This window comes from Rhipicephalus sanguineus, chromosome 4 (genome assembly GCF_013339695.2).
Source record: "Rhipicephalus sanguineus isolate Rsan-2018 chromosome 4, BIME_Rsan_1.4, whole genome shotgun sequence".
Taxonomy (NCBI): Eukaryota; Metazoa; Arthropoda; class Arachnida; order Ixodida; family Ixodidae; genus Rhipicephalus; species Rhipicephalus sanguineus.
In genome coordinates, this window is record NC_051179.1 from 202,005,655 (window position 1) to 202,029,420 (window position 23,766).

The 23,766-nt window shown below is 47.7% G+C and overlaps 1 pseudogene; it reads right to left on the reverse strand.

Moving 5' to 3' along the window:
- Positions 1 to 449: 449 nt before the first annotated feature.
- On the reverse strand, positions 450 to 23,466 carry LOC125758371 (uncharacterized; annotated as a pseudogene).
- Positions 23,467 to 23,766: the final 300 nt, after the last annotated feature.

Consider the following 23,766-nt stretch of genomic DNA (forward strand, 5'->3'; position numbering starts at 1 on the left):
CAACTTTCTGGCGATGTCTGACGAGGATAAACATGCATTCGCCGAACAACAAACGACGCAAGTGGTTGTGGTTGGTTCATCCTGATTTGCAAGACGCGAGAAGCTTGGTCGCGCCGAGATAATGCTACCCGTTTTGCGAGATCGCGATGATGTATTGCAAAGATGCTAATCGCGACAACACTTGGCAGTTGTCGAGAGCTACAGGATGATTACGAAAGACTTCGCTGTTGCTGTTGGGTTCGACGACTGCGATATCACAAGCGCGCCGCCATTTTTCGAGTGTTCGACTCGCGTTCCGATTGGTTAGCGGTGAGGGAATCCGGCGCCAGCTGCCGCAAAAATCGGTCCAGGACCGATCGGCGCGTAATGGGCTTTTCCGCCGAATCTCGCTGCCGCCGAAGCGGATTCCGCGCGCTGTCGCCGCCGAATGTCTCAGTGTGAACGCGCCATTACTTGTAGGTGACCATGGACCACGGGGTGCCGCACTTGTCGATGCCGTTGACAGCGCAGAGCGAAGTGGGAAACGCACGCGCGATTTCTTGAGATGACACGCCCAGATCCGAGGCCTCTAGATCGGTGATCCGCTGTTTTCTCGCAATCAGCTGAACCGGCTCAGCATGCGCAGAACAAGCTTCTTTCACGATAGCTGGGCTCGGCGTTGCGCAGCAGTTGCGTGGTCCACCTACACAAGGTAAACAGCCACCGTTAACATCGAGCACTCGGCCGCAAATCCCCCAGAGATTAAGATGCCTGTCGCTACAGAAGTAGCAATTGTAAAGGCAGTGAGCAAATATCGCATTTCCCTGATTTTAGAGGATTTTTGGACACATTCCTTGAAACAACCCTGTATGTTGTTGCATTGCGACAGACTTCCTACCTAGCGCCTTATATGGCTCCAAAATATCCTAGGCGCGGCCTCCTTTTTTTTTTTTTCGTGAATCTCTGTCACCCTGCGTTCACATTCACCTTTAATTTTTGCCTCGACCAATTTCTGCACAATGGCTCTTTTCTCTAGATATGTTTCCCATATTTTGTTGACTGCGTCCTGCGGCCGTTTCTCCTTTTTTGACCTTGTATGCTCCCGTGATGCTTCACGCCGCTTCTCGATCACTTCCCGGATTTCCTTGTTCCACCAACTTTTTGGCTTCCTCTTTCCTTTCCAGCAGACAGTTTTCTTCTCTCTCCCTATCACTTTCGTCATTAGATGTAATAGCTCACTGTACTCCCAGTCCTTGTCTGGTATTTTTCCTTCTTCCTCGACTCTTGCGGCTATATTTATTATTTGTTTGTCATTTAAATACGAGGTACCAGACTTTCCTATATGATCACTACCCAAGCTTTTAATCCCTTCCTCGTCTATTCTCATTTTTCTCATCATCATCATCATCATCATCATCATCAGCCTGTCTACGCCCACTGCAGGGCAAAGGCCTCTCCCATGTTCCGCCAATCAAACCGGTCCTGTGCTTTCTGTTGCCACGTTATACCTACAAACTTCTTAATCTCATCTACCCACCTAATTTTCTGTCTTCCCCTCACGCGTTTGCCCCCTCTTGGAAGCCAGTCAGTTACCCTTAATGACCACCGGTTATCCTGCCGACGTGCTACGTGCCCGGCCCATATCCATTTCTTCTTCTTAATTTCAACTATGATATCTCTTTACCCCCGTTTGTTCCCTGACCCACTCTGCTCTCTTCCTGTCTCTTAATGGTTACACCTATCATTTTCCTTTCCATCGCTCGCTGCGTCGTCCTCAATTTAAGTTGAACCCTCTTTGTAAGTCTCCAGGTTTCTGCTCCGTAGGTAAGTACCGGTAAGATGCAGCTGTTATATACCTTCCTCTTGAGAGATAGTGGTAGACTACCATTCATGATTTCTCTCAGTTTGTGATAAATTCCTTCAGACATGAGACATTAATCAATACTTGATTGTTTGTTTCCGACTTCCCACGTGATCTGGCCGTCACATTTAGGCCCCGCGTTAACTATCTCCGGACTATGTTGTTCGCAGAGGTCTAGTAATAATTCCCATTGGTGTCTGAATATCCGTCAAGGTCATGTATATGGGCATTGTTGTCGCCAGAAGGATGATTTCCGCCCCATTACCAAATTCCTTAATATCCGCACTCATGCAATCCGCTATCTCTTCAATCTTTTCTCTGCAGTTATTTCCCGTTCAAAAGTAAGCAACTCTAGGCCACGTTTTCTTTCAACCTACTGTGCCCAAAACTGAGACGGCGCCGCAGGCAGCGCCACCGGGCGCCTTTTTGGATGCCTGAGAAAAAAAAGCGAAAAATCACTCTCTGACGCAACCGAAAGCTGCCTCAAGTGCGTAAACACAATTTCAAGTTATGCAAGTTTGTTTTTAAGCAAAATGAGGAATGACCTGCGAGGATTTCTTGTCCTCCCAGTAGTGGATTGAACCACATCGCAGTTGGGTGACGCTAGCGGTCATTCTTCCACAATTTTAAGCATCAAATTAAAAATATAATTCCTTTTTTATGGGGCAAAAGCATGCACGTTGCCGCCGATGTGACGAACAATCTTCTCATTTTCGTCACAATCAGAGAATCTTTTTCCGAGCGGTTGACAGTCCCTTTAGCCGTGTGACGGTGCCGTGCAGCAAACAACACATTATGATCTGGCGAGTGGCGAGCAAGCAGACGGTCGCGAGTGCGGCGCAAAACTGGTGAGTGAGCTCTTTTTGAATTATCTGCGTCATTTTTGTCGAAAAGTGCTACGATTGGGTACCGTTATGTTGATAACCAAACAGGTTACCAAGACTGGGCTAGCATTAAAGGATGGCAGTAAAAAATCCAACGGAAATTTCGAAAATGCGTTGTTTGGACCACGTGTTTTTTTTTTTTTTTTTATGTGGATAACTGCGCTAAGGTTAAACACACCACTGTCATATTGGAGCGCGGAGTGACTCTAGAGATATGCATTAATCGAAAGCATCATAGTTGTGGGTTGCTTCAATAAAGAGTTAAGTGTTATAAGTAAACCTAATTGGTAAAAAGATAAAGTTGGTCTGGTTAGTATATATAAAAGGTAATTTTTGTCCGCTTTCGACATTAATAAGCGCCAAGTCGAGGCCTATCATTACGCGTAAATAACCTTGATCTTTCATGTAAACTGAACTAATAGAATATGAAAAACTGAAATCAGTATGAATTTCTGATATATTTAGCGAATTGAGCTAGAGAAAGGTGTTTGCTACAGATTTTTAGAACGCATACGTGCTCATTTTGGCAAAAAAATTATTTGACATGACAAGTGGTATCCGAGATATCAATACAGAAATGTAATTGACACTTCGGAGAATGTGGTCCGTGCATAACACCATAGGGAGAGAGGGGTGACGAGACCAGTTTGTGGGTGACGGGGAATGGGAAAGGAAGGCAGGGGTTGCTTGGCCCAAAAACGTGTTGTGGGGCGCTTGACGTTTCGTTGGAAGGGGGGTTATTGTCTGTCGACTACCCTTCCATGTTTGGGGTTATTGTAGTAGTAATGATTTGAGGATGAAAAAAACGCTTATTCCTGCAACGCACTATAGTGCACGGGTCAGCGTCAATGGGGCGAGGGTAAGGAAATAGTATATGAAAGAAAATGAAGGAGAAAGAGAGGGCGCTTTCTTGAGAAATTAGCCGTCTTTTCCGAGTTGCTGAGGGTGGGGGGGGGGGGGTGACAACTGCGCTGCGGCTTTTATTTTTTCTCTTTTTCCGCCCTGCTGCCAAGGCCGTCTATGTAGTTTCTTTTTTTTTTGGGGGGGGGGGGACGTTTGGAGGCAACTTTTAAACCTGAGGTTTATTTCCCCAACCAGATAGTCAAAACCTTCAAGATGTTCACCTTCAGGTAGATGTCTCTGTGAATAAAAACATTCTCTCTTTCTCTCTCAGACGAACAGTGCTCCAAGACGGGACATAGTTTGGACCTGGACAATGCAACGACGCTGGCCCGTGAACAAAAGAGGGAAAAGGAAATTCCTCGAAAGCTGGTGCACACATCGTGACGCCTCGGTGTGCAACCACCATCCTTGACCTCCTGCCGGACGTTTGCAAGGACCTGTGTGTTGAGTAGACTGGTCGACGTTCCCTCATTTCTGTCAGTATGTACTGAAGATGCAATTGCATAGGTGGCGTAATGTTTGTACCTTTTATTATTAATTTGTTTTGTCAAGTGAGAGTTTTTTTTTTTATTTGTGATCGAGGCAGTACGTTTGGAAAACTATACATGCTCAAGCAAAAGCTGATTTGAAAAATGTCCGTTACGAAAAGCGTCATGACAGAGCGGGCGCAGCAAATTGAGAAAGATAGGTACAACGCCAACTTGCCCCGTAGCCCGTTTGCAAGGCAGAATACACGTACGCTCTTCTTATGGAGCGGCCGGAAGCATACAAACTGGAAGCGCCTAATATGCGGAAAGTAGGACGATAAGCACTCATAATAACCTGTAATATCATTTTATAAAATTAATACCTTAATCGGGAGAGGTATTCGTGATACTTCGTCGAGAGTACCGAAATTCGGTCATTTTAGTGAAAAAAATGGTTTTGAAAGATTGAGCATAGTGAAAAAAATGGTTTTTGAAAGAGTGAGCAGAAGTAGAAGCACCGATTAGAAGTGTATGGAAAAGTTCGCGCGTTTTGGCACTTTGTTCGCGGCCGCGGAGGTATGTGTTTATCACCAGAGCGGGCTGGCTGACACCAGAGTACATGTGATGTCTTTTAAATGCGAAGCATTTCTTAGCGAACCTCTGGCACTTTGAGCGTTTCTATCTATCTATCTATCTATCTATCTATCTATCTATCTATCTAGCCGCCTACGTCTGGGTGCTCTCATGATCGCCTCCTTAACTTGGTGTAGACCAAAATTTGCATGGAGGGTAAGAGGATTTGACGAATACGATTGTCGGGTCATGACATGAATAACGTTAAATCCTGTCGCGTACGTCATCAAAACCCTTTCCACGAGACACGTGTGGCACATACCCGTTACCACGGGCCCGGTGTACGGGTATGCGCCACAGGTGATTGACTGTTGATATCTACCCAGGAACGGCGAGAACAGACATTGGTACTTAATTGCTAGAGCATTGGCAGCCAACATTGACAGCGTTGACTCAACGAATTGAAAGAATGAAAATTAGGATCCCAGCAGGAATCGAACTCAAGCATTTTGCGTGGCAAACAGGTATTCTACCACTGAGCCACGCCAGTTCTATAACTGGTTTGGAAAAACAGTCTACGCAGGCGTAATATCGGTGCAACGTCATATTGTGGTTGCGGTGGTGGCTATCTAATTTTACAAGAAAGGAATAAACACTACATGATACTCCTACGATGTGTATACTCCTACGATACGGGCGTCATATCAGATTAATGTCTGTGGTTCCAGTGTTTGGCTCCACTTTCATAGGAGTCTAATAAACAATATGTTTGTATTTTTATGATTCAGCAGCTATATTGAAGCATTGCTCGACCCCGGAGGAATACATTTACGGAAGTTACATATGATATCCACATCACCGCACCGTAAGGACACTTCGTCCAATAGAACGACGCAGTGTCCTCTTCATTTCTTACGAGCTGAGCGATGGCCTCGTGCTGACCGAGGATGACACCAGATTGATTGACAGCCGCTTTGTAAACTAGGCTACGTTGGCCACATACGCCCAGGTAGTCGGCGAATACGACAAGCGCCATCCACTGATGTTGGCCTACGTAGCACTATCCAGCGCCTACCAGCCTCGACGGCCTATACCTAGCAACGCTAAAGGTGGGCTTCAGGTTCAGACATGTCGCCGACTCTATCGACTCACATTTTTCGACGAAATGACCGAGGCATCCACGAATTCCAACAGCTCTCTATACCACATTACGTCTCTACACATTGACCCCTCGTCACCACGGTCATGACCGGATCCTATAAAAAGTCATGACCAGCTGCTGGTGCTCACTGATCACGGTGATGATGCCGTCGTTCAAGAACTGTCAATAATTTCTTGCACACATGCACACGGGTTCGTGAAACGTGCGTGCGTTCTCGGGACACGTATAAGCACTACATATCAGCTTACTGCTTCTGGTGTTGGTAATACCTATGTTGCCCATTGGCAGCCGTTAACCCAACCGTAAACAACTGGTTATATAACACATATGTGGCTCTTCAACATATACATATGTGCGCGTATAAAATTTATACAAATCTTTAGCGTCATTTTGTAACGTGTCGCTAAGTAAAAAATGTTACGCCCCAGTCAGCTACCCGCCGCATGCTTCGCATAACATCGACTCCCACGGTGCGTGGGATCTGCCGAATTTCTTGATATTGACTTCTTTGCGATATTGTGTACTTTGTGTGGTCTGTTTAATTACTGCTGCTCTGTCAACGTTGTCGTTAATTTTAGTATTGCCTATGCTCTAAGAACCTGGGTGTTCTCATGGGCTAGCACCCTGTATGGAATTTAATGAGTGTCTGTGACGCCACTGTCCTTAGTTTTCGTACTTGTGGCATGATTTACAGTTCTCATGCACTATATTTTGCTAAACTATGCAAGAAGAAATCAGCTCAGCCCTTCCGTCGTCAGTGGATCTGATGAATGGTCCATCGTGGATGGTTCCCCGCGACTACGGTTCCTTCGTTTGTTATGCATTCTTTTGCAGCATCCTGGGCTTCATTTCGACACGCTGCGCTTAAAACTTGAGTGCTGTTGATTTCACGTGATCTGACTTGTGCTTTTTTTTTCTTGGTGGCTTCTTGCATCTTTGTTTCTTGTATTGCTTTCCCAAATGCTGGATCGTGAGCCGAAAACTGCAGCTTATTCTGAATAAATTAAATAATAAGAACTAAAGTGTTCTCTTGAACTTCATTTGTGTAAAGTTCCGTGCGTTATCGGCGTGTGTGAGGCATTGACGAGGCTGGCATGTTGACGGGCGAGAGAACGCCCAGTCCTTTATTGCGCTTGCTTATAAAGCAACAGCAAAGAGGGAAAGATAAGGGAAAGGACACGGCTCGTGTCGAGTAGAACTGATGACGTGAGTTGCACTATCACATCGTGATACAATCAATCAATCAATCAATCAATCAATCAATCAATCAATCAATCAATCAATCAATCAATCAATCAATCAATCAATCAACCAATCAATCAATCAATCAATCAATCAATCGTTTTATTTTACACTTCAGGAAGTAGAGGGCATGGGAAGAAAAAGCTTCGTAGTAGAACAGCGCCGGCGAAAACAACAGACCAGACGAGGAGAAGGACACGTAACACAAGGCGCCTTGTGTTACGTGTCCTTCTCCTCGTCTGGTCTGTTGTTTTCGCCGGCGCTGTTCTACTACGATATTTGAACCAACTAGCCCAAAAGTACATTTTGACAAGAAAAAGCTCTTGTGAGCTTGACTAGGCTTCCCAGCCGATTACAGTTCAGCATAGAGTGACGGTATACAAAAAACTGGCGTACATAAGTATAAACACGCAGAGAGCATACATAATTCATGCAAATATTCACAAAAAAAAGAACGCAACAGGTGCACGCAATAAAAACATACATCAAAGAAGTTCAAAGCTGACATTTTAGGTATCAGCTCACGAAAAAATCATGAAGCGCAGGCCTGCAACAAGAAATATCAAAATCATTTTGCGATAAAAGATTTAACACAGAGGGCAAAGTTACTCTTAGCATCTGGGCCCCGTAATTTGTGCGTGGTGTTCTTGTTTTGTACTTTGTCATGAGCCGTAAGGGATACGAAGAAGAGTATTCAGCTAACTCTGCCAAATCTGCAAGCATTGGAATATTGTTCTTTATTTCATATTTATATCTAAGAACAAGGCGTAAGTTATACGTATTAAAAACCGTTGGGATATCGGCAGCTCGGAAGAGCTGTGCAGAAGGGTGATCTCTGGCCAAGTTATAAATGATGCGTAAAGCTTTCTTTTGTAGGACGTAGAGCTTCCCTAAGGTTGTGTGCGTGCCAGTGCCCCATACAAGTTGGCAATAATTCACTTGAGACATAAACTACGATTTGAAAAGCAACAATTTGATATTAGTTGGAAGAACGCAGTTATTGCGATATAAGAGACCAACAAAACGCGAGACAGCTAAACACACGTGGTTGACATGCACATCCCACAGCAGCTTTTCCGTAAACCAAACACAAAGGGTTTTAAAGGCTGCTACGATTTCTATGTTTTTGGAGCTATAAGTCAAAGATTCACAAAATGATACAGCTTTACCCTTAGGGCGGAAAATGACCGCTTTCGTTTTGGCTGCATTAATTTCTAGCACATTTAGTTTCGACCAGCCTTCCAGTGTGGTAAGCATTTCGTTAGCTTTTCTTATCAGTTCGTCGGGATTTTTACCGCTGAAAAATACACTGGTGTCATCCGCATATATAACATAACATGAGTCATCATGGATATTGACGATGTCGTTAATATATAAATTAAACAGAAAAGGCCCCACTGTACTTCCCTGCGGCACACCTGAGGTAATACCTAGCGTTTCTGATGAGTTCCCATTAACTTTAACATATTGACGTCGATGCGCCAAATACGAGTTCACGAGTCCAGCGGCACGTCCTCGAATCCCATAGTTTTCAAGTTTGGCAAGAAGTATTTTATGATGTAAACTATCGAAGGCTTTCTTGAAGTCAATAAAAAGGGCAAGTACTAGGCGTCTTTCTTCAAAGTTTCGAAGAATGAATTCTTTCTGCGCCAGTAGCGCAGTTTCAGTCGACCTATTTTTCCTGAAACCGTGTTGAAATGGCGTCATAACGTTACGTCGCTCAATGAAACTGGATAGACGTGTTAAAATAGCTTTTTCTAAACCCTTGGAAAAAGAGGAAGTAGCGATATCGGCCTATAGTTAGCAACGTTATTCTTATCGCCTTTCTTGAAAACCGGGATGACCTTAGCGACTTGCATTTGAACAAGGAAAGTGGACGTCGTAAGGCAAAGGTTAAAAATGTGGGTCAGTGGGGCTGCAATGAGGTCGATAACATGTTTAACAGGCAATATCTGTAAGTCGTCTCCATCCAACGAAGTGCTGTTTTTAAGGCTACGAAATATGGTGGCCACTTCATGGCTATCAACAGGAGAAAGAAAAACACTGCCATGGGCACTCGGTGAAATAAATTTCAATGCGTCTATACTACCAGTGGACTGGGAATGCGCAAGGAAAGAGTTATTGAAAGAATTAGCAAGTGAAGGACCACTCTTTACAGTTCCGTTGCAAATCATTTTATCAGGTATTTCACTTTTACATCCACGATGTAGAAAAGTGGATAGCTGCCGCCAGAGAGCGTCGCTACGGCCACTGCTGCGCTGGAAAATGTCCGCATAATACTGCGTCTTGGCAGCTCTTATATCCTTGTTCAATTTATTTCTATATGCCTTGTATTCCGATAGCGTTGAAAGGTCTCTAGTTTTGATAAATGTTTTGTAAAGCTGGTCTTTGACACTGATGCGATGAAGCAAAAAAAGGCTAATCCAGGGCTTCCGAATTCTCTTTCGTCGTGATGCTTTCTTCATAGGGAAATGCTCAGAGTATAGTGCTTTAAATTTATTAATAAATGTTTCATATGCAGTATCTGCTTCTACTGCGCAGTATACGTCATCCCATGACGCATTCCGTATAGCAGCACGAAATGATTCAAGGCTGTTATCAGTTATTGACTGATAGTATCGAGCACACTGTAATGGACGTTTACACGTTTGCTTCAGCGCACACAAAAATATTCCCATATGATCGCTGAGGTCACAGCAAACAACACCAGATTTTGTCATTGATAATTCGACGTTAGTTATGAATGTATCAAGAAGTGTCGCCGACTGTTGTGTAACGCGAGTTGGCAAAGTAATCACATGTGCACATGCATTAGAAGTTACCGTGACATCAAAGTCAAATCGCAGTGCGCTATCACCCAACATATCAATGTTGAAGTCTCCACCACAAAAAATAGTGTAATTATTTTCATTGACATACTGAAGAAGACCATCTAAGCAATTTATAAACTCCGATGCAACACCATTTGGAGGACGATAGACAACAGAAAATATGGTGCGGTTGGAACGAAGAGAGAGCACTTCGCAATTATCAGACATAAAAGAAAACTCACGAATCAAGTGACATTCGAGACCAGAACGAACAAGCACCGAGACAACACCGCCTCTACGTCCACTTGGACGGTTAACAAAATACGTCTGATACATCGGTAATGTGAACACACTGTCATCTGCATACCATGTCTCAGATATCATTATCACATCAAAGCAGAAGCCGAAGCGATTCACCAGTACAGTAAACTCATCATATTTGTTGCACATTGAACGAGAATTGATATGAAAGCAGTTAACGAGACCGGAAGATAGGAACTGAGAACCGATGTAACCTTTTATCTGCTCAGGATTCATGTAGTCAGCGGACCCCAGTGTAGGCATTACAGAGCGAAAATTCAGAAACTTTGGCACCAAGCAGCCGCTCATGCGTGCAACTGCTCAGTCTCAGGCCCTGCAGTTGGGCTTAAGGCAGTCATGCGATCAACATCTGTCAGCGATACGATGTGCAGCACAGGTGTCGAGTCCCCTCGACGCGCAAGCACTCTGCCATTGCTGCTCCAGACATGCTTCCAGCCAACAACTTTTTTACGGGAAATGGCAGCGCCAAGCAGCTGCTTATTTTTGCATGTGAGGTGCTCGTTTACAAAAATGGGTCTTGATTGCCCACCGTACTCGAGGGACTGAGTAGTCAGTCGAGCCTTCCTGGCTTTAGCCAGAATAGCGTTGCGTTTGGAACGGCGCGTAAAGCGAACAATGAGATTCTTTGCTCGACCTTTCGATGTTTCGACCATGTGACAAACATCAACATCCAAGTCATCAATGGTTTCACCCAGTTTCATGCCAATGGCCTTGATAGCTGCAGTTGCATTACAACCGTCAGGCAGACCCTTTACCTCAATGTTGTTCGACCTCTGGTACTGTTCAAGTTCGTCAATCCTATCCCGTAGTCTCTGGTTTTCGTGCTCAAGTTGCACATTATTTTCCATGAGCCTCTTCATGTCTAGCTTGAGCTCCTTAATATCTCTCTGAATTTCAGAAACACTGTCACTTGTGTCCGAACAATACTTTACGCTCTCCTTAAGAGAACGAATTTCAAGGCGAAGTTCCCTGCGGAATTCCTCGAATTGCTTCTCCATTTCTTTGCTTTCTTTAGACATGGTTCACAATGTACAGCCCACAGGTACAAAAAAAAAGAAGAAACTCAAAGGCTGTGTTCGGCAGCGGTGTTTTAGAAGCAGGTAATACGAAAAGAGCAGTATTCTCACCTGCAAATATGCAAGAGACGGGTTTAGCTGCGTCCAAGGAACACACCGCTGCCGAACTGAGCTCGGGAAAGGCACGCTGAGTCCTTTTTATCGGCAGGCGACGGTAGGCGCAGGCGCGCAGGCAACGGTAGGCGCAGGCACAGTGGTGCAAACAATGCCTGTGGTTTCCTCCCCCTTGGCCGGTGACCACGAGGTATCTTCGCAGGTGGGTTGCTTCGTATTTGTAGCACTCCACGCAAGCGATCCGCTGCAAATATGCAAGAGACGGGTTTAGCTCCGTCCAAGGAACACACCGCTGCCGAACTGAGAGCAAGAGCTCTGTGGAAAAAAACCACACAATGACTCTGCAGTGTTTTGATGAGAATTCCTTCGTGTAACCATCATCATAGAGTAAAGAAACTGTAAAAGCGGAGCAAATAGAAAAATGTTCCGGATGCATTTCACTGAAATTCCGTCCGGACGGAGTAAAGAAATTCGTGAAATACTCGGGAAGTGCCACGAAAAACTCCGGATAGCCGGAATGAAACAACAGCGAAAAATACTCCGAAAGTGCCACGCAGTCACTTCGGCCACCCGGAGTGAAAGAACAGCAAAAAATACTCCGAAGCTGCCGCGCAAAAACTCCTGCCAGCCGGAGTGAAAGAACAGCGAAAAAACATGGTTGATCCCTCCGTCATCGGAATCGCAATAACACGAAAGGAAACCGTGCCCTTAAAGAGCCCCTAAACCACCAACAGACGCTCGCGTGCTCCTCTCCATGTGTTTCCTCAATCGACAACCGCCGTCATGACGTCACCTGTATGTTTAGGTGACGTCGCCAGCAACAGACGCTGTCAGTGGGCTTACAAGAGCCTGTTTTCGGCTAGCAGATGAGCGCGCTTCTTGCGTTTCCACTTCGGACGCTGAGGAAAGGCACTCGGAGAGGTGGATAGACGTAGATAGACGAGCCAACTAACGCAGCCTAGCGAAGGAAAGAGCGAAACGAGAAAACACGTGCAACTCCGTCAGCGTTCGCTGTAGACTCGTGCACAACTGCAACGCCATAACTCAATGTCGACCTCTGGGTGGTTTAGGTGCCCTTTAAGAAGTAACCAAATGTTTACTGTGCATTAATATAAGAGAGTTTGCACAATGTATATTGATGTCCGGCAGCTAATGGCGCTGTTTAACGTGTATGTACCCACTTTGATGATTGGTGGTACATCTCCATCCCGACGACTAACGTCCATGTTAAATGATTAAACAAACCCTTGTGGTAGCTGTAGTAGTCAACGCTGAAAGCGTAAAGAAGGAGGTGTGATAGCCAGAAGAGCGTCGCATATTAGACGCAGAACTTGGTCGCCCCCCGCGGCATGTTAAAATGTGATTGAACACCACGGCCGTGCTAGAGGGAAACGCAATGCGCGTCGTGCCGCCCCGATAGCCCGGGCGCGATTTTAGGGGCGAAGCTCCTTAAGGCGGCACCCGTTCGTCCCTCGTAGTGGTAGTCGTAGTCGTAGTGCGTAACCAGTCTTACGCTTTGACCTCCAAGGTGATGCCGGTGGGAGATTTTTCCTGTGCGTTGTTGAACAATAAAAAATTCGCAGCGTTAGCTAAAAGCCGACTTCTTCTGTCTCTCATTCCCATTAGCAGCCATTCTTTACCTCCAAGGTAGTGCCTGGTGAGATTTCTCCTGTGCGTGATTAAACAATAAAAATTTTGTTCAAAACGCCGTTGATTGATGAAATAAACCAACGAAAGACGCCAGATGTTTTGTAAAAGCAAAACGAAAGAACGCCAGATGTTTCTAAAGCAAAACGAAAAGACGCCAGCTGCTTAACGAAAGACGCCAGATGTTTACTAAAGCAATAGTTTTCTAAACAATGAAAATTTACAGCGTGCATGTAAAATTAAAGAGAGCTGCAAGTCGTCATAACTCATCGAACCTCTAGTATAAACGCGCCCGATCTCACGTCGGTGATGATGTACTGGGCAGAATTCACGGAAGATTCACGGTTTACCGATGAACCTCCGCAGCTTCGCCACTCATCATCATTCACTCCGTGGATATGCTGTGATTTTTTTCTCGGGGTGAGCGCGTGTGCGGGGAACGCCGTGTTACAGCCAGGTGAGGCAGGCGCGAGTCCCAGAGGTATTTTAGGGGCGAAGCTCCTTAAGGAGGCACCCGTTCGTCCCTCGTAGTCGTAGTCGTAGTAGTCGTAGTGCGTAACCAGTCTTACGCTTTGACCTCCAAGGTGGTGCCGGTGGGAGATTTTTTTCTGTGCGTTGTTGAACAATAAAAAATTCGCAGCGTGCGCGTTAACTAAAAGCGGAATTCTTCTGTCTCTCATTCCCCATTAGCAGCCATTGGCATGTTCCAGTAGGAAACGTTAGTAGAAGTAGAAGTGTAAGTGTTAGCTAAAAGCCGACTTCTTCTGTCTCTCATTCCCATTAGCAGCCATTGTTTACATCCAAGGTAGTGCCTGGTGAGATTTCTCCTGTGCGTGATTAAACAATAAAAATTTTGTTCAAAACGCCGTTGATTGATGAAATAAACCAACGAAAGATGCCAGATGTCTTGTAAAAGCAAAACGAAAGAACGCCAGATGTTTCTAAAGCAAAACGAAAAGACGCCAGCTGCTTAACAAAAGACGCCAGATGTTTTCTAAAGCAATGGTTTTCTAAACAATGAAAATTCACAGCGTACATGTAAAATTAAAGTCAGCTGCAAGTCGTCATAACTCATCGAACCTTTAGTATAAACGCGCCCGATCTCACGTCGGTGATGACGTACTGGGCAGAATTCACGGAAGATTCACGGTTTACCGATGAATCTCCGCAGCTTCGCCCACTCATCATCATTCACTCCGTGGATATGCTGTGATTTTTGGTTTGAATTAGCGTGATGCTTTGAGCGAGGCCGACGCTTTTACGACGCTTGGGCCAATGTCGCCACCTCACGTTGTGTTAAGGCATTGACAAAATTGAAGTTCTATTGAAAACGCGCCGAATGGGACGGACGTCTAACGAGTTGCAGGTGCTAATCGCGGAGGCTATAGTAATGACGACTTACTTAACGTTACCGCTCCCAGAGGGCAACACTACCCCGCCGACCGGGAGAGTGGTAGATATAAAAGGCGGGTTTGTAAAGCCTCTAGAGTCTGCGACCGTGGCGCAGTGGATAGCGTGCCCGGCATCTGTTGTTGCGGACCGAGCGGTCGTGGGTTCGATGCCCGGTGACGTAACCTTTTTAGGGGCGAAGCTCCTTAAGGCGGCACCCGTTCGTCCCTCGTAGTAGTGCGTAACCAGTCGTAACGCTAGTACCAGATCTTGACCTCCAAGGTGGTGCCGGTGGGAGATTTTTCCTGTGCGTTGTTGAACAATAAAAAATTCTCAGCGTGCGCGTTAACTAAAAGCCGAATTCTTCTGTCTCTCATTCCGCATTAGCAGCCATTGGCATGTTCCAGTAGGAAACGTTTGTAGAAGTAGCAGTGTTAGTGTTAGCTAAAAGCCGACTTCTTCTGTGTCTCATTCCCATTAGCAGCCATTGTTTACCTCGAAGGTAGTGCCTGGTAAGATTTCTCCTGTGCGTGATTAAACAATAAAAATTTTGTTCAAAACGCCGTTCATTGATGAAATAAACCAACGAAAAACGCCAGATGTTTTCTAAAAGCAAAACGAAAGAACGCCAGATGTTTATAAAGCAAAACGAAAAGACGCCAGCTGCTTAACGAAAGACGCCAGATGTTTTCTAAAGCAATGGTTTTCTAACCAATGAAAATTCACAGCGTACATGTAAAATTAAAGTGAGCTGCAAGTCGTCATAACTCATCGAACCTTTAGTATAAACGCGCCCGATCTCACGTCGGTGATCATGTACTGGGCAGAATTCACGGAAGGTTCACGGTTTACCGATGAACCTCCGCAGCTTCGCCCACTCATCATCATTCACTCCGTGGATATGCTGTGATTTTTTTCTTTGCCATCTGTTGGTGTACCTTTTTGCGACGTCATTTCCGTGACGAAAATACGTCACTGAAGTCTTGGTGGACCCCGGCATAAAACACTTTCGTGTTAAAAAATTACAGCATATCCACGGGTGAATGATGAAGATCGTGGGCGAAGCTCCTGAAGTAATCATGGTCTCGGGATCCGCTTCTCGTTGAGGCCGTTTCGCAGCGGCGTCCTTGGCGCGCACCGTCGCGGGATCCGCCTGGCTGCCGCCAAGCGAGCGCGGCGCCAGGCGGATCTCGGGGCGGTGCGCGCGCACGAAGCCGCCGCCAAGGGCGCGCGGCGCCAGAGGGCAGCCTCTTGAGCTCGCACCTCGGGATCCTGCCGACGAGCACGAGACGCAGCGGCCTTCCGCACCCGGCGCTCCTCGTCGTCCATGGTCTGCCAAGCAGCACGATCCGGCAAGCGCACTCCTCCACGTACGGCGACCACAGAACACTTATACTACCATTTAGAGAAGGGAAACTGTACTTTTTACAGTGCAACGGAAATAAAGGTAGCGGTGGCATTGTGAACTAAAGTATCCGACCAAGAGATGGCGCTGCGAAAACTATCATCATCATTGCGTTGGGGCAATATGGCTGCCGCATTGCTGACGGGTGCGGGTGGTCGCGGTGCGCGCCCGCTGGTTCTGGGCGTTTATTCACTGCTGTCCGGGGGTTGTATTCGATCACGCGGCAGCCTATCGTTACTACAACTATTTACGTTACGTCGCCAGGTGACCGAAGGCCTCAACTGGCAAAAAACACGCCAAGCAAGTAAGCTTACATTGTTTATTGGCAATCGTGAATGTAGCAGTATACATGTAAACAAGTAGCACTGTCAGTTACAGATTTGAACAATACATACAAGAAAGAGAAATATCCATCTGCTTAATAAAATTGCCAGCTGAAACTGAGCAACTCTATGTCTCTTGGCTCGTTCATCATACCTCTTGTAGTACGCAGAACGGAGCGTCAGACAACGATACTATTTACGATGGGTGACCCTTGTACAGTACTTGCGTACAGTGCTGCCCGTCCTCTTTCTCACTATAGATGCGCGTTTGACGATTTCAGCGGTAATAAACAAACAGCATCAAAGCTCGCAAAAGATGCAGTGCCAGTAAGATTAGCCTCAGCCCTACGTACTATTTTGACAACACATTGGCGAGAGCCACTCGGCCCTGGAAAAAAAAGTGAAACCACACTGTTGTGCTAGCTATAAGATGCGAAGCATCTTAAGGCGGAGCTCAATCCGGTAGTGGTGGTGTGCGGCGTGACCACCCCTACTGCGCATGCGCATACCCTCTCCACACACCTCCTCTCCCCTCCCCTCTCACCTTCCCATTTCCACTTTCCCTCTCCCCTCCCCTTTCCACTCTTCCTCTGAAACGCGGGCTAGACATGCCGAAATTCTCTCCTGCGCAACGCCGCGATGAGCTCGAGCGCATGCGCGTCCCCTCCGCTTCTCTCTCCTCTCACACGCAGCCCCCCTCTCGCCCGCCTGTCGACCGCGTTCCCTGCTCGCCCTGTGAGAATTAACGGCCAGGCTAGATGGAAGATACGATGCGCGTAGCGTCCCTCTTCGCGTTCCACGACGCGAGGTCGGTAGCATGCCCAACGAACGCCAACGGAACGCGATCGTGCAAGTGCTCCGGCTTCGCATCGCCTCATGGTCCCCTTTAGCGGGAGATGGTCTAATTTTCTTGTACATAACGTGTTCTCTTTATTGTGCTCAATATCCTTTTGTTCGTGCCTGCGCGCCGATCTTTTTACGATGAATTCCGACCATTTAGCTCAGCTTTCAGTTCAGCTAAGCACGTGTGTTCTGGGAAAACACCATTTACGGTATCACGTTGAAAAGGAAACTCGGTTCATGTTTGAAAAAAGGTTGCAGTGACAAACACTTCAGTTGAGCAACTGTTGGCGAATAAGGAAAGCCTCCCCGCCACTGTGGTCTAGTGGTTATGGCGCTCGACTGCTGACCCGAAGGTCGCGGGATCAAATCCCGGCCGCGGCGGCTGCATTTTTGATGGAGGCGAAAATGGTTGAGGCTTGTGTGCTTGGATTTAAGTGCACGTTAAAGAACCAGTAAAGTTTTGATGGTCCTTTGTCGTCATAGATCACGGAGATCTTCGTTGATGATCGGCAGCGATGATGCATTCACACGTACGCAGCAGTGGTGGTTAGATGAATTTAGTAGTTTATGTGAACGTAAAATAATGGATACAACTGAGCTAGAAATATACAAGAGATTAAACAGGAATAACACACAGTCTCACTCTTCTACTTATTGAAGAAGTTAGAGCCCAGACTGTCTTACGTTGCGCTCGCCGCTAGCCTCACTGATCTATCAACACATGATTTCAGCCCAGGCTAGCCTTACGTACATAGTACGGAGCCTCACCGATCTATCAGCAACGCTGATTACAGCCCAGACTGTCGTGCCGCACTCGTGCAGCTCAATATCTCCTGCCAAGAACAAAGAAAATGGGCGGTGGCCGCTCTTTGTCCATCCCTTGACCACGGCGGCCAATCAGAGCGTAAGTATTTCTTGGCCCCCCCGCCCACCGGGCAGGGCCTAAACGGAAAGCCCAGATATTCCGAGAAACACTGCTTTCCTCCTTTCTCTTCCACGCGTGTTCATTCACGGTGTCAGGAGCCAACACCACGTGCGCGGAATTTATCGCTTACACATTCCACTCCTCGGCCAGCAAGCAGGCCGTCGCCTGCGACTCGGCGCGAACATGACACCACAGGGGGTACTCTGCAGTGTGTCCCCCGTGGCCGGCAGATGCCTTCAAACAGCGCGGCCAGCGCCTTGGACCCAGTCCGTGTTTTGTCCGGAATTCCTGGAGCTCGAAAACAGACCGCCGCGGCTCTGGGCCAGATGTCACATCCAAACGGGAGGCAGCACGCACTTGCCCGCATGGCGCCACCGCAGACGACTCGACCGTCCTGAACGCTCCCGAACACAGCGGGAGACGGCGCCGACCCCTCTCGGCCTTCCGCGAACTCGCGGTTTGTTCCTTGGCGCGAGACCGCGGCCACCATCGGCGTGCTAAAAGGGCCCTTGCCCTCTCTCCTGAACGCCCCTCCTAAAGAGTATACTGGGCTCTAAACGTGCTCAGCTATACTATAAATGAAACAAAGGCCGCGGAAGCATTACGTCCGGGCTCCATGAAAATTATTTACAGATGAATGAAAAGCAGCCTTTTCATGCGGAATAACGCTGAGAATGATACACTCAATAAAGCATACATGTAAAATGGGCTATGCAGGCAAGGTAACACGACATATTTCATTTCACTATAAAGCACAACACTCGCAAAGAAACAAAAAAGAAATCTAGTATGCACGTGGCACAAGCGCTCTAGATACAGCTACATATATCTACAAAGAGTCCAATGCACCACGAAGAGTTCCGTGCAGTTCTATAGTTCAGCACACACCACACTTGAGGTGAACGGGAACATTCACGCCCGTCCAAGCTAGCATGGCTCGTTATTGAGGTGGCTCCCATGAGACATTCTGAAGCCCTGACAGTGCATCCGCATTGGCATTATGCGCGCCTTTCCGATGGCGCACCGTGACATTGTATCGCTGCAATGAAAGTGCCCACCTAGCTAGCTTTGCTCCCTGCGGAGTGCTGGTGGTCAGGTAAGACAGAGGGTTATGATCAGAGACCGCATTCACCACTGCTCCAAAGAGCCAATAGTCAAATTTCTTGAGCGCCCATATTATTGCAAACGCCTCCCTTTCTATCGTTGACCAGCGCCCCTGTGTCGGGTTAAATCGATGGCTAGCGAACGCTATCGGTTTTTCTTTCCCGTCTGCCGACATTTGAGCCAAACAGGCTCCGGCTGCCGTGGCCGACGCATCCGTGAAGAGCCAATATGGCTGATGAGGGTCAGGAGTGTTCATGGCGACAGCCTGGCACAACGACGTCTTTAAGCTATCGAACGCCTCCTGGGCATCTTCTCCCCATGGGATTTCATTTGGCACCCCCCGCCTAGTTAACGCTGTGAGCGGGCCCGCGACGTCCGCGTAGTTCGACACATACTCGCGGTAATACCCACAAAGCCCCAAGAGGCTTCTCACTTCCTTCTTTGTGCGCGGCGGTACAAGGCCTTTGATAGCAGCTATCTTTTCTGGGTCTGGGCCGTGAGTTCCCGAGCCAACCGCATGTCCTAGATAACGGATATGTGTCTGCGCTACCTGGCATTTTTCAGAGCTTGCCCTCAGACCGGCACCACCAAGAATCCTAAGCACGGTGTCCACATGGCGAAGGTGTTCCTCCCATGTGTCTGAAAAAATTGCTATATCATCAAGGTACGCTGATGCATAAGCCTGGTGTGCTGACAGCAATGCATTAACCATCCGCTGAAAGGTAGCTGCTGAGTTCTTCAAACCGAAGGGCATTACCCTCCACGCGTACTGCCCATCGTGTGTCACGAACGCCGTGAGATATTCACTTTGGGGATCCATTGGCACCTGCCAGTACCCTCTCCTGAGGTCAACTACAGTTATGAATTTGCGCGCCCCACTCTGGAAATTAGCTCTCGCGGATTAGTCATTGGAAAGGCATCCACGCGCGTGACAGCATTCAACGTCCTATAATCAATGCACATGCGCATTGACCCGTCTTTCTTACCCACACACACAACCGGGTGTGCGAATTCACTTTCCACTGGGTATATAAGCCCCAGATCAAGAAGTTCTCCAACCTGCCGACTAACCTATTTCTTTAACAGCTCTGGAACTCGGTAAGGGAATGTCCTTTTGGGCTTACAACTCTCCTCCAACTCAATACGATGCCGACCTACCTGAGCCATCCCAGGCTTTCCATCAAAAACACAGCGCTGTTTCTGAAATACCCTCTCAATCTCCTTCCGCGCGTCAGGACGCAAATGATCCAGCTTTTCGGGGGGTATCACACTCTCTCTATCTGCAGTAGGCACCGCCTGTGGCGCGTACTCCACGTCACCAAACTCTTCGTCCTCCTCGAAGACCACCCCAACGTGGATTACTCTAGCATAGTAGGGCCTGAGCCGATTTGCATGCACCACCGAGGACTTTCCGTTATTCATTTGTACGCGATAAGAGTGTTCCCGCTCTTTACCTGTTATCGTTAACGGCCCCAACCACCTGGCCGCCGTCTTTGTTGCCCTAGCTGTATCAAACAGCAGCACCTGGTCTCCAACATTAAATTCTTTACTTCGCGCCCTCCTATTGTACACTTCAGCATATCTGCCCTGGTGTGCAGTGCTTGTCAACTCCGCTACGCTCGCGGCAAGACCTAGTTGCTCACGCAGTTGTTGCAAATACTTCGATGGCTTGTCTCTCTTAGAGTTGCCGGCACAATTACTTCACCCGTCCAGGTCTGTTGCAAAATTGATAGAGGCCCGGTCGGGTTTCTGCCATACAACAGCCTGAATGGCGACACCCCTGTGGTGTCATGTGGCACTTCGCGGTACGCCCACAGCACAAATGGGACAAGCTTGTCCCAATTCTTTTGGTCACGTTCTATTACATGATACAGCATATTTTTGAGAACCCTGTTCCATCTTTCCACCACGCCATTGCTCTCGGGGTGTTCAGGGGTGGAAAACCTGGGTGAACAGCCCAATTTTTCCAACATCAGCTGTGTCATTTGTGACTTAAAGTTTGTGCCCTGATCAGAACAGACGATTTCCGGAACACCGGTGCGACTAAAAATTTCCAGTAATGCCTCGCATGTGGCCTTTGCAGTCAACGATCGGAGTGGCACCACCTCAGGCCATCTAGTGCAAAGATCAACGAGGCACAGGGCATATCTGTGGCCTCTCGCCGACGGCACATCGATAGGGCCGATGACATCTACATTAACCACTTGGAATGGGTGTTCCGGCCGCGTGAGTGGCGTAATGGGTATCTTGTCACTTTGCCTTCTATCAGATCGCGTCTGGCACTGATGCCATGTCTACAATGCTCAACAATATCCCTTTCCATTCCTGGCCAAAAGAAACTATACTTTATGCGTTGCCTGGTCTTTTTCGACCCCAAGTGTCCACCCCATAAGGACTCATGCGCCAGCTCCAACACCTCGCTGCGCCTTTCGACCGGCAGGACTAACTGTCTGACCTTGACTCCCGCTAAAGAGTCCCGATGGAATAAGAGCCCGTCTGCCACAAACATGCCAGCTTTCTTTTTTTCTTGCATCCTCCCATGACCTTCGAAGACTATCATCTGAAAGCTGCTCAGCTCTAAATTGCTCTCGCTGATTAGTGACCTGATCGGCAAAAGCGGGACCACTTTCTCCCGATTCTTGAACCTCATCAACCGTTTCACCGCGGCCACAGTTTAAAACTGCTGTATCGCTGTCTTTCATTTCACTTGATCGAAGTCCCACTGCACTGACGACATGCGTAACACTTTCCCGTTCACTCCCATTGTCTTCTTGTGCATGCAGTAACTCCCAATCCTCTTTTGACAGCAGACAGTTAACTCCATCCGCGAGCTGGTCAGTAATAGCACACACCAGATCAACCTTCTGTGGTTGTCCCACCCCTCCCGGGTAGTTTAAAGCTATTGGCAATGTAGCCAAAGTTGCTTGGATGGTTTTTCCAAACGCCGACTGGAGCCTTACTGCGCCCGATGAATCCTTTACCCTTTGCGGAAGTATCCTTCACGTATCACTGTTATTTCGCTGCCTGTGTCCAGCACAGCTTCAGTAGTTATGCCTCCGCACGTGATCGGGATAAGTTCCAGTTTCGACCGCCCGAGCCAGCACTTCGCTCGAATACTTCCACCCTCGCACTCAGCACCCTTTCCTGCTCGGGTGGCGGTAACTTATCAACAATGGCGACATTATAGGACTCTCTGTTTAGGCACAGTGGTCAACTTCGCATGCTGCTCCTTATTGAGGCCTGAGGACAATCCCTAGCCACGTGACCTTGACCGCGACAAATGTAGCACCTTACATGGGCCTTTTCTATGCCGGCCTGCCTGGCTAACGGCGGAGCAGTTGGCACTCCAACCGTCTTAGTTGCTCGACCCTTTCCTTCGCCTGTTCAAAAGTCTCGAGAACTTTAGCGACCTCTACAGGTTCGAACCACTCTTCGCCCTCCCGCAAAAGAACATACTCTAGACCTTCCGGGCCCAAACTCGCCTTCATTCGGTCAGCGACCATTAGCTCAGCAACCGCTTCCTTAGTATCCGCATTACGAGATTGCAGGTAATACGCGAAGTACGTTCTGGCCCGAGAAGCGAACTGAGCCCATGTTTCCTTCTCTTTTCTTCGTCACCTTTTGAAACCTGTCTAAGTACTCAGCTGGGGTGAGCTTAAGTTCATTTAGTACCGCACGTTTCACGATCTCATAATCCACACACTCCTCTTCACTCAAGCTACACAGCATATAGCGGACTCGCTCAGACAGCGCAGGCATTATCAAGTGTACTCGGTTGCCTTCCGGTACCTGGAAGGATGAAAACAGTTTTTCCACCTCATCGAACCACATCGGGACATCCGCGTCGCAGCGGCAACCTGTATGCCTTCAGCATTTAGCGCATTGTGCTACTCCGTCAATGCCGGTATGGCGGCGGTCGTTCGTTGCCGACATCGAAGGCGACCTACTCGATTGCTCAATCTCTGCTCTGCGTAGGGCTACGCGTTCACATTCAAGCTGTAGGCGTACTTTTTCGAGCTCGAGCTGCAGGCATCGTACTGCCATTCCCTCTGGATCTGACCTATCCGGATCTTGTAGAGCGCCTAGCGCCCCACTACCACCTCCTGTGACCGGCTGCTCAGACTCAGTCTCTCTGAAGCTCGGTAGCTCCTGCTGTCTCTGATCTTCTCTCTGCTCAGATGCACCATCCTCGCCCACACTAGACCCCACAGCGCTTGCCATTCTGCGCGTGATCATCTCTAGCCTCACAGAGCAACAGCCATGCCAACTTAGACAAAGCGTAAGGAATCCCGCTCACCCGTTTCTGCTGGGGGCCTCCGCTGTGGTTCGGCTCCCGACGACAATCGATGGCGGTGGGACTCGCTGGCACCTCCTTGCAGTCGTGCGTCTCTGGCTCGATGGACACCTTGCAGTTGCTCTTCGTGTGGCTTGCCGATCCTGTCGGGCTGCGCCAGTAAAGTTTTGATGGTCCGTCGTCATCGATCACGGAGATCTTCATTGATGATCGGCAGCGATGATGCACTCATCTAACCACCACTGCTGCCTAGCAGTGGTGGTTAGATGAATATAGTAGTTTATGTGAACGTAAAATAATGGATACAACTGAGCTAGAAATATACAAAAGATTAAACAGGAATAACACACAGTCTCACTCTTCTACTTATTGAAGAAGTTAGAGCCCAGACTGTCTTACGTCGCGGTCGCCGCTAGCCTCACTGATCTATCAACACATGATTTCAGCCCAGGCTAGCCTTACGTACATGGTATGGAGCCTCACCGATTTATCAGCAACGCTGAT